This window comes from Rhineura floridana, chromosome 8 (genome assembly GCF_030035675.1).
Source record: "Rhineura floridana isolate rRhiFlo1 chromosome 8, rRhiFlo1.hap2, whole genome shotgun sequence".
Taxonomy (NCBI): Eukaryota; Metazoa; Chordata; class Lepidosauria; order Squamata; family Rhineuridae; genus Rhineura; species Rhineura floridana.
In genome coordinates, this window is record NC_084487.1 from 45874685 (window position 1) to 45894520 (window position 19836).

General features: G+C 42.7%; 2 protein-coding genes across 7 annotated transcripts in view; one reads left to right on the forward strand and one right to left on the reverse strand.

Moving 5' to 3' along the window:
- ENTHD1 (ENTH domain containing 1) overlaps window positions 1–19836 on the reverse strand; it is a 160576-nt gene that overhangs the window by 51720 nt on the left and 89020 nt on the right. The gene's annotated exons all lie outside the window — the stretch shown is intronic.
- The window catches only part of GRAP2 (GRB2 related adaptor protein 2), a 100873-nt gene continuing 86385 nt past the window's right edge, over window positions 5349–19836 (forward strand). For 4 of the 5 annotated variants that reach the window (XM_061639194.1, XM_061639196.1, XM_061639197.1 and 1 more), the window contains exon 1: window positions 5349–5558. The gene's annotated coding sequence lies outside the window, so the exon portion shown is untranslated. Of the gene's footprint in view, window positions 5559–15610; window positions 15692–19836 lie in introns of those variants that run through there. The other variant, XM_061639195.1, reaches the window with a different exon arrangement.

Consider the following 19836-nt stretch of genomic DNA (forward strand, 5'->3'; position numbering starts at 1 on the left):
GGAACACCCTGCCTATTGACATTAGGCAGACACCTTCTTTGTACTCTTTTTGGCACCTACTAAACATTTTTGTTTAGGCAAGCCTACCCAGACATGTAAAAGCTATTACGTTTTTTTATCTTTTTAATTCATTGTTTGTTTTATTATTTTGAATGTTTTAAATACCTGTCTTTTACTGTTTTTGCCAATAATTTTATTATTTTAATGCCTTCTGTAAATCACTTTGAGGTTTTTTCACAATCAAGGAGTATATAAATGTTGTAAATAAAATATATAAATAACTTTTGGAGTCACTGTGGCCCTTGGGTCTCTTTCCACTTTTAGAAACAAAGGAATCTACCTTATACTGACTCAGATCTATCAAATTAGCCCTGTATATGGATGGAGCCTATATTTTAAGCATCCTGTATAGCTCAGAAAATAAATCTGGAGGTCATGTTGTTGTTGTTATGTGCCTTCAAGCCGATTACGACTTATGGCAACCCTATGAATCAGTGACCTCCAAAAGCATCTGTCATGATCCACCCTGTTCAGATCTTGTAAGTTCAGGTCTGTGGCTTCCTTTATGGAATCAATCTATCTCTTCTGGAGGTCATAATTTAGCACAAAGGTTTATCACAAGCCCATTGATTTCAGTAAGAACATTGGATCAGACTAAACGTCCAGCATCCTGAGCACAGTGGCCAACCAGAAACCTATGAAAGCCCACAAGCAGGACATAAGCTAACAGCAGTATCCCCCCTTGTGCTCCTAAGCATCTGATATTTAGAGGCATATCACCTCAAATATGGGACATAATACACAGTCATCTGGGTTAGTAGCCATTTATAGCTGTGTCCTTCATGGATGTGAACCCACTTTAAAGCTATCCAAGATGGTGGCCATTACTAAAGCTTGTGGTAGCAAATTTCATCATTTAACTATGCACTGCCAAATTAGACATATATTACATGAATGCAATTAATATGTCTAGTTTTTGAAATGTAAATAGCAGCCACAGGGTGCTCAAGCAAGTTCAGGACCATTGGGAGGACTAACCCTTTCCCCAAATGTTGTGATCTCAATGAAAATCATTCATCATCCCATCCTTTTTGCTGAAGCTGCTATTATCCTCAGAAGGGAAGTTTTCCTCAGTGCCAGTGGAAGCCTCCCTCCTGGAACTAACAGCAGCTTTGATGGACGGGGTGGTTTTCATTGGGATCATGGTTTGGAGGGAAAGGGTTAAAAAAAAACTTTCCCACAAACCACAGTCCCAGCCGTGCTCTCTCTCTCTCTCTCTCTCTCTCTCTCTCTCTCTCTCTCTCTCACACACACACACACACACACACACACACACACACCCCTGCTATTTACATTGTAAATATTAGATACATTAATTGCATCATGTAATTAGCTTGCCTAGAATGTCAAGAACGAGTGATGCAGTCATTCTTTAGTCCTTAAAGAACAAACTAGATGTTACACAGGAGATGCACATACAGTCTCCCAACACTGGTGATTGCCAGTGAGGTTTTTTTTAATCACCCAAAAATTGTTATATAAACAATTTAGTTCCAAAAGGAAATCTGTGTCCACATTATACATCAGTTCATGATAATACACATTGACACAGGAAAAAACCCCTAAATTTAACATACGAAATAATAATAATAACCCTTTCCTCCCAGCAAATATTAAAAAACTAGTGAAAAAGGGGGGAAAGTTTTTGAAAACCTCTCTCCTGAGTTCCTAAAGTTATACTATTATCCCTAAAAAGAAATAGCGAGTTGCATCTAATTAATATCCTGGTCGCCTTATAACAGTTTTCTCCTGAGACCCTTGCTATGTGGTTATATATCTGCAATTTATATTTAATAATTACTGATTTATGTTTGTCTCCCTTTGTTGTCTGCAGTTTTCCTGGGAACAAAGTTGCTGACTCAATATCACTTATACCTCTATGACAACTGTAACTGTACATATGGTGGGGGTGGATGTCTAATTGCTGATTTGTAAATACAATAAAGTCATACCAGACTGAAGTAGATGTATCTGCTTTCTTTTGACCACTAACCAACTTTCTTTTTTCAGTTAACCTTTCTAACAGGACCATGTGCCACACTTGAGCACACCGCCACCTGTCTAGACCTAGATTTTTCAGATTTCCAAGTTCTCGCAACGAGTGTCTTTGCTGCCTTTAGAAGGTGACAAATAAGATTTTTATTTTTTAAAGATTTGTTGTGTAGAAAAATAGATTAAGAAGGGCAAGTTGTGATGTTAGTTCTATTAGTAGGCTGATGACCTGTATCTCCTCCAAAACTTTCCCCAAAAGTCCTGTAACCATGGAGAGGACCACCACTTATGTAAATAGAAACCTGTTTCTCTGCATTCCCTCCAGCATAAACTAGATTGTGTTTTAGTAACATGAGATAATTTCAATGGACTTGTGTACCAACGATGTACCAACTGGTTCCTGGTATGAGCCAATATTTATTTAAATAGTGGTTTTTCCCACATGGCTAGCCACTGATCTCCATCAATCTCACATTAACGATCTGTTTCCCAGTGTCATCTCCAGTCCTTAAAGAACAAACTAGATGTTATACAGGAGATGACATAGAGTCTCCCAACACTGGCCATTGCCAGTGGTGACAACCATTTGCTTAGACAGGAAACCTATGACCCTCCAGATGTTACTGGCCATGCTAACTGGGGCTACTGGCAACTGGGGTCCAACAACATCTAGAGAGCCACAGGTTCTGATCTCTGGCTCAGATAGGTTTTCAAGGGATTAGACACATTCAAGGATGAGATGTTTGACAATGGCTTTTAGCCATGTTAGCTAAATGAACCTTCTGTGTTCAAAGGCAATGTATTTCTCAATATCAGGGGACATTATCAGGGAAGAGCTTTTGCCTTCATTCCTTGGTTGTGGGCTTCTTGGAATCATACAAGTGACCACTTTTGGAAACAGGATGCTGGATTGGGAACATAAGAAGCAACACAGGAAGCTGCCTTATACCATGTAGCACCACTGGTCCATCTAGCTCAGTACAGTCGACAATGCCTGGCAGTAGCTTTCCAGGTTTCAGACAGGAGTATTTTCCCAGCCCTACCTGGAGATGCCAAGGATTCAGCCTGGTAGCTTTAACATGCAAAACATGTGCTCTACCACTGAGCTGCACCCCTTCCCCACGTTAAATGGGCCCTTGGTCTATTTCACCAGTTTCTTTTTATGTTCATATGGTTTTATTAATGAAAAGCAGCTTAGAGGCTGCAAGCAGGAGCTGAAGAGCAGAGAGGGCTGCTTAACCCTTTCCCCTCCAACTATCTATCCACTAAAAATACCTCCTCACTTTTTTCTTCTTATCCAGAAGATAAAAGGACAGAGGAGACTGTGTGTCTTGTGGGCAATATCTAGTTTGGCCCTTATGGACTAAAGAATGTTATTTGTTAATTGTAATAAAGCTTGAATCTATGTTTTGGAAATTTTGCCAGGCCAAATTTTCAAAAAGACACTGCAAAGCTATTATGGCTGTCATGAAATAAAGATTATCAAGCCACTTAATATATGAGGAAATGGTGAAGGAGCTTAGAGAAATATGTAGTTTAGAGAAAACAAAGATGAAGGGGCATATGATAGCAAGTTTCAAACATTCTGATTATAACAATCCTTTGGAAAATGTCCTAATAAAGGGGGCAATCAGCAATTGCCCTGGGAAACAATAGCTCTTCATAATGGTTTTCTAGGCATACTTATGATTGCCATCTTTTCTTGGCAGGGCTGAGATTCCTTTCTTAGCTGCGTAACAAGCAGAAATTCAGCAGGTGACACTAGTGCATCACATCAAGTAAAAAATTGCCCTCTTGCTTTGTTAACGTCATGCATCTGATAATGACACAGAAGCCCTGCCAAAAATGAAGCACAAATAAACCAGGGGCCAACCAGGGGAGGACAAGAAGAAATGGGCATAGGTTTCCCAGAGCAGGGCCTTCTCCCTGGTTGTACCCCAGCTATGGAACTTCCTCCCCCTAGATCAAGGGTAGGAAGCCTTTTTCAGCCCAAGGCCTGCATTCCCTTCTGAGAAACCTTTCAGGGGCCATGTACTAGTGAGGGGTACAGCAATGAGCATTATATTTTATCTTTGTCCAATTGGCTAGTTTCTATACACACACCCACACCCCTCTCTATCCTCCATGCAATTTCACTGCATGGTGAAGACATTGTTTTCCCAAGCTTTTGGCAACCACGTTTAGGTTCTTGTTTCCTTTTGGTAGTGTTTTGTTGATTAAAATTGTTATTTGCAGTGCAATGGTTTTAAAGTTTGTATTTAGGATTTGTATTTCTATTCTTTTGAGCACTTTATGTAAACCACATTGAGGTTACTTTGTGATCGAAAGTGGTACATATATACAGTAGGTGTCCAATAGAGATGGGGGAGAAATTTGATTCAGTTCGCATTTAGAGCAGAATCTATCGAAATCACACTTTCCAAAACAATATGAGAAACGAAACACAGCCATCCTTCAAAATCTGCACTTATCTGAATTTTGTAGTGTAGTTCAACCATGCAATGTTTACAAAAATGCATATATTAGGGGAAAGTTGATATAAAAATGAATATATGAGTGAAAGTAACATACAAAAATGCATTATATAAGGAGAAATTCCTTGCACAAATGTGTAAATTGGTCAAAACTGCATACAAAAATATGTTTATTAGGAGAAATTCACACTAAAATGCTGGTGAATTTTCACAAGGATTTTAAAAAAAATAATCATAGTAATAATAATTGCAGATTGCTGCAGAAATATGGAGAACTGAACTGAGAAACTGAGTGAACTGAAACTGACAGATCTTTCTATCCTTAAGGACCAATAATAAATAAGTTTCAGCACAGCAAATTTAAGCTGGTTATATAAAATACTTTCCAACACTGAAAACTGTTGAGTTATAGAACAAGTTGCCCAGTTTTATTGTGCAGTCACCTTTTATGGAGGAATATCTCATCTTGTCAGGTATAATTTATAAGTAGAGAGAGTCCTGCTAGAATAGATTATCAAATAGATTAATTATGTCTCAAAGATACTCATTATATTTGATGGTCTGTGACGGTCTGTGATGTTATGAAATAAGAGGAAATCCAAATATACCAGACATGAGGCAATTCCACGCAGAGGGAAATTTCTCAGCCTCATGAAACTGCATAACAATATATCACTTGACATTGAAAAGAAATAATGAGAACCACAGCAGTTAACTAACTCTAAGCCTACACCCAGCTTTCTGAGTTGTCACGTCAAGTTCCTCCATGGCTTGTGATTGTGGTTTCCTTCTTAATTGTGTGACTGGCTTGAGAGGGGTAAGTGGGGGCGGGGGGAGATGAAAGCCTGGTGTGATCATGAATGGCTCTGAAATTTTCTATGCTTTGCAAGAGCCTAGAGTGAAGGAAAGAGCAGGCTGATCCTGTGTTATGAAACACAATTCCAGCATAGTTTTACTTCATAAATTCTGTGGTGAGATCTAATAAAAAGAAGCAAATCAGCGACTTTTTCCAGCCTAATCTGCTCTCAAAAGGTATGTGGCTAATGTTTTTGTAAATTCAAGTGACAATAGGCAGAATGGGTGGGACTTGCCACAAAATGTTGCAGTGTGCAGTGCTCCAATTCAGGGTTCTAGCCAGCCATATTTTCTTTCAGGATACTCCATTCCATCCCCCTCTCCCCCTGCTTTTCTGTACCTTCCCCACCCTCAGTATTCTCAGTCCTTGCTGGACTGTTTGAGGAGTGCCCCCTGGGTTTTCTATCCTATTTTTTCTACTTCTGCAAGGCTTGGGGTTCCCTCAAGTGTGCTGATAGCTCCCTCTTGTTTTTCAGTAGCCCCATTTTGGCTCCATAGCTGTCATAATTCACAAAGCCTTACTCAACTTGGACTCAAAGTTCCCGAAGGACCATCTGATTCCTTGTGCTCCACCTTGATCGCTGAGGTCTTCTGATGGGGCTCTTTTGGTAGTCCCACATCCCCTGTGATTTGACTGGCCTTTTCCAGGGACCAAACCTTTAGTGTGGCAAGCCCTGCCCTTTGGAACTCATTGCCAAAACACCTTCAGCAGGAGTCATCCCTGCTCATTTTTAGGTATCTTCTAAAAACTGTATTATTCAGACAGGCCTTTTAAACCTGAGATTCTTTGTCAAATAGCTTTTGCTGATTTGTTTGACATTTTTCAACTGGATTTACTGTCATACTGTGTTTTTAAGTTTTAAGTTACCTTGTGAGGTTTTACTTGAAAGTACAGTGTGTAAATATTTAAATAAATAAAATAAAAATTCAACATCTGAGTCCACAACAAAGCAGATGTGATGTTTGTTACAATTTTCCCCTGAAAAGTTATTTTTTCTTAAACAAATGGCTGGTGTTGGGGGGTGGGTGATGATCCAAATCAGGACCATGAGTTTAGAGATGCAGGGACATAACTCTTTGCTCCCTAGTTCCAACTAGAAATTCTCCCTCCCCAGCACCTGCTATGGTGCAAATGAGGGCTTCTCTGCCATAGGCATACACCTCAAATTGCAAACAGCAGGTGCAGAGGCTTCTGTTTCAGGTCAAGACCAAGGTGAGGACAAAGGGTTACAGCCTAGCTCTCCCTACAGTCTCAATCTGCCCCACCCACACCAGCAGCTATTTGTTAAAGAAAAATCAGCTATACAATAGTATATAGACATAATTAGTTCAAGCCATGGGCAGGAAAATACAGAATGCAAAGTTAGACAATGCAGTAGAATCCAGCTTCAAACCACTGCAATGTAACTTTGATACTGGAAAGCTTTTCACGTGGGGATCATTAGGTCTGACCAAATGACTTATTAAAATGAATGAGTTGCTGAGACTGGGCCCAGAACAAACATAATCCTTGCTTCATGAATCATGGTGATGTTCTTTGCAAATTTCAAAGCACACCATATTTAAGAGAGACAGCCCCATCAGAATATGGCATGGCATGATAGTGAGGCAGGAGTGGCTAACCTGTGGCCCTCCAGGGGTTGTTGGACTCTAACTCCCATCAGCCCCAGCCAGCATGGCCAATAGTCAGGGATGGTGGGAGCAGTAGTCCAACAATATCTGGAAGGCCCCAGGTTAGCCACTCCTGTAGCAGGGTATGTGTTGTGAAGAAATGTCATTCTAATTTCCTTCCATTTTGGGCTCATTTTGCGCACTCTGTGAGAAGTTCTTTATGTTATCTTGTACAACAGGCCAACACTCTTTCAGCAGAAGAGCAGTTCAAAATGGACGGGGGTCACTATTATATTTATAACGCATCCCTCCCCATTGTTATGCTTTTAACAGCTTTTAGCCCACCTTGTTGAATTGGCTGGACTAAGAGATGAAAGATGCCACATACATAGTGTCATTTGTTCACCAGTGTGACTGGAGTAGAAAGAACAGCGTTTTTAGAGGTCCTCCGCTTCCTGCCTACATTCTCTTCACTCTTTATATAAAAAAGTGATTTGGGGAGTGTGCTTGATTTTCCCATGTAGAAGTACGGCCATCTCTTTTTCCAGATCTCCGTTATCTTCAATTGGCCCTATTTATGGTTCTGGGCTACTGCTATTTTTTGACAGAAAAAGTTCAACCCTCCTCCATTCAAACCATTTTCTCCTTGGGTAACACAGGCATCCCAGAAATTAGCTTGCTGGCTTAGAAACAGCAGAAGGCCATCAAACACAGGAAGCTGTAGCAAAAGCCCCAGGATCCACCTGAAATAAAAAGGCCTGACACAGTGTCAACTGCATGTGATTCCCATTCAGGCATTAATTTTCCCTTAGGACCCTCAAAAATGCAATCTCTAGTTTACATTAATTGCTGAATTATGGCCTCAATAATGCCAAGAGCTTTGGCTGTTCCCTGTTATTAGCCCCCATCAAATCTGCAAGATACTGCTTTTTTACACCTGTTGGGATTATTGCTACTTCTCATCTTCCTCCTTTCTCTTCAGGGCTTTCTGGAGTTTAAAATGGCTTTTTTTTAGGAAAAGGGGGAGGAAAACCCAGCCTTGATCATCAGTGCAGGTAATCATTCACCTGACTAGATGCCAACCAACGAGCTCACACCTGGCTTTAAGTCAGTTGTCCCCAAGCTTCTGAGGGCAGCCAGGTACAGTTGGAAATCTAACACAGACACCACAAATCCCTGTTTCACAGAAGAAAATCTGGCAATATGAAGAACCCCCACAACAAACACAGGCAAAACACCTACATACCTCAACAAAGACAAAAAAGCAGGAAACATCCCCCCAGAACCAGGCAACTCCCCCCCATCAAACAACCAAAAACGTCCCACTTAATTTTTAAAAATTGGGACAACCGGGGGACCTTGGCAGGTACCAGAGGAAATGTTTGAGGGCACTGTGGGACCCACAAGTGCCATGTTGGGGGCCCCAAACTTTAAATCCTGGCCCTTGCAATCATTCAAACATGCACACATACATACCTACATACTGTTATGTGGCACCTTTCTACAGATGCACCCAAAGCCATTTAGAATTTAAATTGCTAAAAAGAAAAATGATACAAAAATCAAAACAATAGAGTAATAACAATTTTTAAAATCTTTCTGGTAATTTGGTATATGCTCCAGGAACTCCGTGGCCTGAGCTTCTCTTCTCTAATAATAATTCTCATAATTCTGAAGAGGTGAAGAAAGAAAGCTTTATAATTGTTCTGATTTAATTGCCCATGAGTCCTGTACACTTGCATTCTTATTATCATGATCCATTAGACTTGGTGGAGTATATGTGATGCTGTATGCCATGCTATGCACCATGTCTTAAATTAGAATGAGAATGAGTAATCTTAATGTTATTATGTTTCAGATGCGCATGAGGCACTATTAAGAAACGATATGACAGATTCATAGACCAAATAAGCAGCTGCCTCAAGCATAAATTCCAGTTGATTTCAAACTGCTAGATAGCATTGGTGTTTTATACATGCACTACATATTTTGGCATGTCTCAAAACCAATTGGATTTCATATGGTGCTCCGACTTGACAAGGGGTGGGGAGGGGGGCCAGCCAAGGTGAAAGCTTTGACCTCTTAAATGAGCTCATTTGGGAAGTGGTGAAGCCCAGGAGACCTGCACTCTTGCTTGGGGGGCCTCCTCCCTCTGGATCAACTTCTCACTTTGCATGCCCTGCCCTTTTAATCTGCTCTCCCATCCCCCATTACCGGGCTGTGACCTGCTGGGCTACATCCTCTCTTGGCAAAGCCCTTCTTCTCCCTGTCCCTTCCTTTTTGTCCTATCACATCTGTCAAGTCTGATGGCCCTCAATAGTTTGAAATAAAAACATAGCAGGAGGGATTTTCCCATCCTTCCTTAAAATGGTGGGGATTGAACCTGGAATCTTCACCATGCAAAACAGATGCTTTATCACTGAGCTACAGCCCCTCCCCTCCTCAAACAGTACTGTAGAATACAGTATAGACAAACAGTACAGCAGCACCTGATACTAGATGGATCAAATATTTGCAATGGTTATTAGCTTTTCTGTTCCAGCATATTATTCCTGTGACTGTGACATAACAAAGGATTTTAAAGTGGCATGTGATCCTATTCAAATACTGCCAGCGCTAGCTTCTGGCTAGATGGTCTATGTGGAGTCCACTAATTAAAGTAGCACTGGTTTTGTCCTCGTTGTGGGAAAATGGTCATTATCATCAAAGCCAGAGTCATTGCAAAACTGTCCTCCTGCAAAAATATTAAATCCCTATGGAAGCAATTGCTCTTGTATTTGAGTCCTCTTTGAAAATGTAATTGTTATCATCATATTAGGCAGGCATTCTGACAACTGTTTAAATATAACAGCAGAAGAAATTAACCTCAGAGCGTTGTTGAGAAAGATACATTATTATGGCACTGAGATCACGGGTCAGCTATGTAGAACTATGAAAACAGAGAGAATATTAGAAGCCTACCTCAGTTCCAGTGCTAAGGGGAGGGAAGGGGGGTCTCCTTTATTCCCTTGGTGGCAAACAAATCTTGTTTGCACATCACCTTTAACATTTTACAGTATGCTCCCTTTTCAAGACATTGCAAAAATACTAACAGGTTTAGTGCATCTTCCCTTGCAGTGCTGGATGTCACCTCTTTATTCTTGCTGTTGTTTCATGGTTTAATTTAAATGCATTTACCATGACAGCTTCCAAAAAAACAGAACTCAGGAGACTTGTCTTTGTACGCTTACAAATGTACTTTGAATTCCTACTATCTTTTCGGCGCCAGGTGAAAACCTTTTTATACTCCCAGGCATTTTAAAGTGTATTTTAAACGGCATTTCCGTATTTTGGATGTTGTTTGGTTCATTATTGTTTGTTTGTTTGTTTTTATTATTTATTGTATTTATTGTATTTATATATTGTGCTTGTTTTTATCTTTTTGTACACCGCCCAGAGAGCCTTCGGGCTTAGGGCGGTATATAAATTAAACTAAATAAAATAAATAAATAAAAACACAGAAGTCCAATAGGAGCTGCAGGAGGCAACTTGTTAATGCCTGCTGTATAAATACCAGCACTTCAAGCAAATAGCTCTTCATCAGGGGAAACCATTGGTTTTATACTTGTAAACAGCCACGGTGCCTGTAGTAACTACCACTGGTATTAACATATGTGTCTTTTGCACCTGGGCTTCTGTGTTTGGGTTTTTTTTTTATTCTGCTCTTGCAGTACTGCTCTTTTGATGTGCTCTGTCACATTTTTACAGGGCCAGATCAACACCTGGCATCTTTGTGTGCACCACCACCACTGGTACCTGCCCTGGGACTTCCTTTAAAACAAATTTTCCAGCCCCGGCCCATAATGCTCTAGACTGGTGTTACATCGGGAACAATTCAAGGGGTGGTTAGACTGCATCTCCTGCCTGCTGCTTCCTGCCAATGCCACCACATAAGCCCACTAGGGCTTACTGAGGGAGGAAGGGGCCCACCAGACTGGTTTTTGCCCAATGCAGGCCTCCTCAGATCTGCAGACAGCCCTGTATTTTTAACAGCCTGAGCCTGAAGTTCCATGCAGCTTTGGCACCAGTGCACAAAGCGCTGTGTGCTGATTGTTCTGCAGAGGAATCCTGTGCAAGGGGAAGGGAGGGGTGGTTATGCTCTGCACCAGCTCTAGTACCGTTGTAACTACTTATCATCACTTTACATATCACCAGCCAGCAGCTTGTGAGGCAGCTCTCTGAAGGGTCAGCAGCATCCACTGTTGAATGCCACTATGTAGTGGAGGGGGGAAGGACTCTGAGAGGAGGGCATTGCAAGGTGGCATCAGAGGCACGAGGAATCTTAGCTCAGCTCTGTGCAGGTGTCCACCTACTGAATGGCTAGCAATGAACAGTGTAGCAAGTGAAGCTGACCATGTCATCAATGGCACTGGGCACTGCTAGCCATTCAGCAGCCTGCAGGGTGCTAGGGTGACAGGTAGAGATGGAAAGATCTGTCAATTTCAGTTCTCTGGGTTTCTCATTTTTCCGGTTTTAAATTCAGTTCTCCACATTTCTGCAGCAATTTGTGGTTTTTGAAAAAATTAAATCCTCATGAAAATTCGTCAGCATTTTAGTGCAAATTTCTCTTAATAAAACACATTTTTATAAGCAGTTTTGACTAATGTACACATTTTTGCAAGCAATTTCTTACCATATAATGCAGTTGTGTATGTTATTGTCACTCATATATTCATTTGTCTACACACTTTCCCCTAACATAGGACACTGTTTGGTCAGCAAACTGCATTGCAAAATTCAAAGAAATGCAAATTTTGAAGGATGGCTGTGTTTCAGTTTTCATATTGTTTTGGAAAGTGAGAATTTGATAGATGAGGCTTGAAATGCAAACTGAATTGGATTTCGCACCCATCCTTAGCTGACAGCCCCCATGCCTCTGAAAAGGCACTGGGTCCCCCTCCCCCATTTAAGGGCACTGTAGAAAATATACTGGTAGCCTCAAAAGGTGCTAATGTAAGTTGCATACTTTTGCGCAAACATTACATGGCTCCATGGTGGCCAACATATCCACCCAGCCATATTCTACATCCATATCTACATTATGTGGCCATTTTATTTGCCATCGCAATGCTGCACCTGGTGGTCATGACTTTTCCCAATATAGTGATAGATGCTCCACTTCTACCAATGCAGATTCCTGTCAACTGTGATGACAATGCAATGCACAGAATCAGGAGGAGATTGCTCCAATATCAATAGATTGGTCTTAATACTAAGTACAAAACAATAAATTATCATGATAAAATTAATGCACGCATACTGGTAATAAATATTGGTGCTACTAGGGGCTGCCATCCCTGCTCACTTCACTTGCCAACCCTGCCTACTGTTGCCAGGGGTCACCATATCTCCCCACGCTCCCACAGGTTGCCAAAGGCCCCCACTCCCACAGGTCACCAAATCCCCCCTATGGGTCACTAAGACCCCCACGCATCACCAGAAAACATGAGGCACCAAATTCCCCTGCCCCCCGAGACACATGCACACCAGGCACTCCCAAACACACACACATACACACAGAGGGATCCTCTCTGTCGCACACATGCACACACATGCACACTCCCCCTCCCCACCGCCCTCCCCTTCGCCACTGCCACCCCTAGAACAGAGACACTCACCACCCCAATCTGCTTGTCTCAGCTGTTGGGCTGCTGCCATCGCCGTCACTGCCGCCACCACCACCCTCCTACTCCCAGGCCCAGGCTACAGCCCTCCCACCTGCTGCAACCTCCACGGCAGCCACCACCACGGCCACCATAGCCTCCCCCTCGGTGGCCTCCCCCTTGTCTGCAGCTGGCACCTCGTGACAAAGATGGTCCCAGGAGTACCTCAAAACAATGTACTTGCTCCCTCAGATGGAGTACAACCCCATCCAGGGCAGGCAACTAGCCTGTGTCCCGGATCCGGGAACCACACACCCACAAACCCTTTGTTCTTCTTCTCTTTTTCTCACATTCTGTAGGAGAAAGCAACTGAATAGCAGCCACTACTAAATAATAAAATGTATTTTAAAAACACAAAGAAGGGGGGCAACACAAAGAAGGAGGCACTCAAACTCTTCAAATGAGTGGCTTGACCTCTCTTTTCCTTTAAAACAGGGATGGGGACCTTTGGTCCTCCAGATGTTGCTGAACTACAACTCTCATCATCTATGGCCATTGGCCATGCTTGCTAGGGTAGTTCCTCACCCCTGCTTTAAAGCATCAAGTGGTAACAGACTCTGCTGTTTTCTCTGCGAGCTTATATATATATAAGAAAAGAAAAGGAACTACAGAGATAGCTTATATAGATATATTTATGATTTACCATTAAAAAACAAAGCCCCCTCAAGAATCAAAAGCATTAAAGGACATTCACTTCATGAAAAATTAGAGCTAATCATTTTCCACTTCTTGATACCCTAATATACTAGAAATTGGTCAGTTAACTGTAAGTTACTGAAACAAAAGGTGCCTGTATAAGGGAATAGTTATTCACCATTTTTTCTATGCCAGTTTCATGCTGGTACCTCTTTCTGAGAAACAACCCAGCTTTGGATTCAATGTATCCATCACCAGTCCCTCTCCATCTCTCTAACACCCAGTTTCAGGGCCTTGATCATCACCCTGTGTAGGAACACTTCTGGCAATAACATGCACACATCTGTGCTTTTGGTGGATGCAGTAGGGATCTCTGCACCAGTGAAGCCCCCTGCCAGCAAACCATGTTCAAGCATGGCGGAGGGAGACTCCCACCAGATTCTAGCCACCAGCAACAACGTAGATCAGGGATTACAATTGCTTTGCTGTTGCTTGGCATTGAGAGTTGATTGGATACTCGCAAGCTGTTTATTTTAATTCATGTTGCAATGTTGTTCAGCTTCATTTTGCATTTCTGGTCTTTTCATTACTGCAGTGATGTACTCTTGTGAGATTTTAGCTATGAATTTTACCTTTTAAAAGTATGCATTATTTATTCAGTACTCAGGCACTTAATCTTGCTTAGTGTTAAACATTTTGTGAATGTGGAAAGTTTATTTATGGTTGACATCATTACCTTAAGTAATTTTATGGACTTTTTTTTTTACCCCTGATGAAGAGTACATTGCTCAAAACATTTCACAGCAGCACCTGCAGTTTTTGCTTTTCTCTGACAAATGTGGTTAGTATGTGGATTATTTTAGAAATTAGCACTGGTATTGATTACAAGATGTAAAGTTATTTTATTTTTGTCACATGAAATTGTGGTCCACTTTTGTATCATATAAAAATTGCCTCCCCCAAAGTATCTCAGCAGACAAAAAAAGTCCACAGGGATTCATCTTATCCCCAGTGTACACAGGAACAGAAAGAGAGAAAGAGAGGGAGGGAGAGAGGCTAGAAAAGATGGCAGTGAATTGTGAATAACTAGGGAGACCAATGAAGCATTACACCTCATTAGACGAACCATGTAGGCTATAATATAAAATCTTTCAGAACGTTGAGGAGAGGACAAAGTTCATCTAGGTTATAAGCTCCTGAGAGGGCAAGTTTCTCCATAATTGGATGAGGAAATGGCTTGCATTTCAGATATTGGACTTCTAAGTTGGACAAAAGGAAAGAGAGCAAAAGTCCCCAAATCTCTCATTTTCTGATGTGAGAAGGTAAAAGGTGACTATCTCAAGTCTGCAGAAAGAGATAGCATCAGATGGGAACTGAATCTGGATAGCCTACCCGAGTTCAGTGTCTGATCTATTGTACCATTATCCTCTGTCTCTCCTTTTAAGAGCTGTGGTCTACTGGGAAGCATAATTATTCTAGAGAAGAAGCTTGGGCTGACATTTCAACCTTGTGAATAGTGTGTTGCATAAACCAACATATTCCTCATAATCCCTAGCTTTTATTGCACACACCTATACTTAATTTAGCTTCTTCAATGCATTGGGGCTGTGAAATCCACCATGCATTGGATCCTTTCCGAAAATCAAATCCCCCTTGATACCCATCACCTAATGACTGCAGAAGTCAACACTAAGAAAGAAACTGTCATCTTAAGGCAAAGTATGAGAAGACCTGATGAAAATTTGGTTCCACACCAGAAGTTTAGTTGAGAATTGGCATTCCTTGTTCACCAAGTTTTTGTAGAAAATCTAGAAAATATGCAATTGCAACACCAACCTCCCAGTATCAACTGGCAAGGTGCTAATGAGTCTTTAAAGGGCTAGCATATCTTTAATTAGAATTGTCCTGCTTGCAGGTTCTGGCCATGTAATTGTTTCCTGTTGGGCATGCAGCAACATTACTGATGAATAACCTCTCTTAATTGCCCTGTAACGCCAGTCCCTGTTCTCTGGCAGGAGCTTTAATTACTGTTTCCTCTTTTTTCATATTCTAATAGCAAATAATGCTATTTTCCAATAAAAGAAATAATAATGAGAGAAAGCCATTAACTAAAGCATGCACACTATTAAGAGCTAATTAACAGGCTATTCATCAGTAATCCTCTCCAGTCACACAGAACAGGAAGTAGTGAAAGGGACAGATCCAACAAAAGGGAAGTTAATATTACAAGAGAGTATTGCTGAATGGAGCTTACTTATGAGTAAACACAGTAAAATCTGGAGAAGAGCATTGCTCCACGAGCTAGAGGGAGCCCCAGCTGACAAAGCGTCAAGGCGAGTTAAGCAGCAGAGCGAAAAGAGGGTAAGTAGCTCCCATTTATTCCATTATTTAATTGAAGTAAAACAGCTCAGAGCAATAAGTAATAAGGGCAGCCCAAGGTCACCCTGAGCTAGGAGCCAAATCCTGAAAGAACCTATATCTTAGGAGACAGATCCTAGGAGAAGGAAGCCCATAGAAAGCTAGTTTCCAACACCACCCTAGCCGGAAAGCTTCAGGGGACACTGTAAACAAGGCTAAATTCCAGTCGGAGAGAAGGGGGGAAAGGAAACTCCACCGACACATACAGGGAGAGAGTCAGCTCAGTCCTTGCTAAAAAGGCCAGCTTCAGCCTTCCTGAAACACAACCACAAGCTCTGTTTCCCTAGGTTAAAGAAAGGTCAGGCTGTTCTAGGTGGGAAAACAACAAACACAAAAGACTTGCCTGGAAGGCGCAGCCCCTTGATTAGATTAAAAGCAGCGAAAAACTTAAACAGCCCCGCCCCTCGCTCAGGAAGGAAGGAAGCCTGAGAGAATACTAAAGTGTTAAGCCCCAGCTGATAGCCATCAGCCTCAAGTAACACATCATTGGCTGGCAGCAGTAGCTGGGAGGAACCAGCCACACATATAAAGTCAGAGCACCCTAGCGAGGGAGCCTGCTCCACGAGCTAGAGGGAGCCCCAGCTGACGAAGCGTCAAGGCAAGTTCGGCAGCAGGGCGAGTTCGGCAGCAGGGCGAGTTCGGCAGCAGGGCGAGTTCGGCAGCAGGGCGAGTTCGGCAGCAGGGCGAGTTCGGCAGCAGGGCGAGTTCGGCAGCAGGGCGAGTTCGGCAGCAGGGCGAGTTCGGCAGCAGGGCGAGGAGGCCAGGGCCCCCCCCACTCTGCCCGTCTGTTCCCTGACCTCAACTAAACCGCAGTCTCCAACCCATTGACGTAATAAACCTTAAACAAAACTATGCAGGTAAGAAGCCAGCAGGGGTGTGGGGGCTTTCCAGTGTTTTGCACTGCCTGCAGCATGTACGACTATCTGCCTGTTGGACAGAAGTCGTGGGTGTGCTCTCGGTGCAATGAGCTCCTGGCTCTCCGGGAACGACTTCATTTCCTTGAGGCCAAGGTGGCAGACCTGGAAAAGCTGAGAGAGGCAGAGAGGTGTGTGGAGGAGGCCTTCAGGGACGTTATAGCTGTGTCCCACTCCAACGATGATAGCTGTCCTGCTATCATGGAGAACGATGGTCTCGGGGAAGGAGAGCATCCAGCTGAGGAAGAGGGAAACGATCCCTTAGAAGGGACCCATTCCTTGGGGGATGAGCAGCTATCCTCTCGTGCTGAGGATATATCTCCAGGGGGTGGAGGGATCCTTATAGTGGGTGATTCGATCATTAGGAACATAGACAGTGGGGTGTGTGATGGGCGTGTAGACCGCAAGGTGTTTTGCCTGCCTGCTGCGAAGGTTGCGGATATCGCCCGTCATTTAGATAGTTTGGTAGACAGTGCTGGGAAGGAGTCAGTGGTTGTGGTGCACATTGGCACCAACGACATGGGGAAATGCAGCCGTGAGGTCCTGGAAGCAAAATTTAGGTTGCTAGGTAGGATGCTGAAAGCCAGGACCTCCAAGGTGGCTTTCTCTGAAATGCTACCGGTTCCACACGCAGGACCAGCCAGACAGGCCCAGCTTCGCAGTCTCAATGCGTGGATGAGACGATGGTGTCGGGTGGAAGGGTTCGGATTTGTTAGGCACTGGGGAACATTTTGGGACAAGCCGGGCCTGTACAAAAGGGACGGGCTCCACTTGGACCAGAATGGAACCAGACTGCTGGCACTTAAAATTAAAAAGGTAGCAGAGCAGCTTTTAAACTGACTGAGGGGGGAAACCCGACAGGAGCTGAGAAAGGTCCGGTTCGGAATAAACCTCCCCCCTGGGATAAAAACCAAAGAAATGATGAAATTTTAAAAGGGGTAGGCCTAGAGCAGGGGCACAGGATATAAATTCAGAAGAGCAAAATTACCACAGGCCTAACCGCAAGTGCCAAAGACACTTGAAGAGAGACACTGCTTACAAGTGCCTGTACGCTAATGCTAGGAGCCTGCGAACCAAGATGGGAGAACTGGAGTGCTTGGTCTTAGAGAAGAGCATTGATATAGTGAGCATAACCGAGACCTGGTGGAATGGAGAAAACCAGTGGGATACGGTTATCCCTGGATATAAACTATATCGGAAGGACAGGGAAGGACGTATTGGTGGCGGAGTCGCTCTATACGTGAAAGAAGGCATTGAATCCAGCAAACTCGAAACCCCAAAAGAGGCAGACTCCTCCACAGAATCGTTGTGGGTGGTGATACCGTGCCCCAGGAGGGACTTAATACTGGGAACGATCTATCGTCCCCCTGATCAAAATGCTCAGGGAGACCTTGAGATGAGATATGAAATTGAGGAAGCATCCAAACTAGGAAATGTGGTAGTAATGGGTGACTTCAACTACCCGGACATAGACTGGCTGCATATGTGTTCCAGTCATGACAAAGAAGCAAAGTTTCTAGATATTCTAAATGACTATTCCCTAGATCAGTTGGTCATGGAACCGACCAGAGGGACGGTAACCCTGGACTTAATCCTCAGTGGGGACCAGGACCTGGTGCGAGATGTAAGTGTTGTTGAACCGATTGGGAGCAGTGACCACAGTGCTATTAAATTAAACATACATGTAACTGGCTAATTGCCAAGAAAATCCAACACAGTCACATTTGACTTCAAAAGAGGAAACTTCACAAAAATGAGGGGATTGGTAAAAAGAAAGCTGAAAAACAAAGTCCAGAGGGTCACATCACTCGAAAATGCTTGGAAGTTGTTTAAAAACACTATATTAGAAGCTCAACTGGAGTGCATACCGCAGATCAGAAAAGGTACCGCCAGGGCCAAGAAGATGCCAGCATGGTTAACAAGCAAAGTCAAGGAAGCTCTTAGAGGCAAAAAGTCTTCCTTCAGAAAATGGAAGTCTTGTCCGAATGAAGAAAATAAAAAAGAACACAAACTCTGGCAAAAGAAATGCAAGAAGACAATAAGGGATGCTAAAAAAGAATTTGAGGAGCACATTGCTAAGAACATAAAAACCAACAACAACAAATTCTATAAATACATTCAAAGCAGGAGACCATCTAGGGAAACAATTGGACCCTTGGATGATAAGGGAGTCAAAGGTGTACTAAAGAACAATAAGGAGATTGCAGAGAAGCTAAATGAATTCTTTGCATCTGTCTTCACAGTGGAAGATATAGGGCAGATCCCTGAACCTGAACTAACATTTGCAGGAAGGGATTCTGAGGAACTAAGACAAATAGTGGTAATGAGAGAGGAAGTTCTAAGCTTAATGGACAATATAAAAACTGACAAATCACCGGGCCCGGATGGCATCCACCCGAGAGTTCTCAAAGAACTCAAAGGTGAAATTGCTGATCTGCTAACTAAAATATGTAACTTGTCCCTCGGGTCCTCCTCCGTGCCTGAGGACTGGAAAGTGGCAAATGTAACGCCAATCTTCAAAAAGGGATCCAGAGGGGATCCCGGAAATTACAGGCCAGTTAGCTTAACTTCTGTCCCTGGAAAACTGGTAGAAAGTATTATTAAAGCTAGATTAACCAAGCACATAGAAGAACAAGCCTTGCTGAAGCAGAGCCAGCTTGGCTTCTGCAAGGGAAAGTCCTGTCTCAGTAACCTATTAGAATTCTTTGAGAGTGTCAACAAGCATATAGATAGAGGTGATCCAGTGGACATAGTGTACTTAGACTTTCAAAAAGCGTTTGACAAGGTACCTCACCAAAGGCTTCTGAGGAAGCTTAGCAGTCATGGAATAAGAGGAGAGGTCCTCTTGTGGATAAGGAATTGGTTAAGAAGCAGAAAGCAGAGAGTAGGAATCAACGGACAGTTCTCCCAATGGAGGGCTGTAGAAAGTGGAGTCCCTCAAGGATCGGTATTGGGACCTGTACTTTTCAACTTGTTCATTAATGACCTAGAATTAGGAGTGAGCAGTGAAGTGGCCAAGTTTGCTGACGACACTAAATTGTTCAGGGTTGTTAAAACAAAAAGGGATTGTGAAGAGCTCCAAAAAGACCTCTCCAAACTGAGTGAATGGGCGGAAAAATGGCAAATGCAATTCAATATAAACAAGTGTAAAATTATGCATATTGGAGCAAAAAA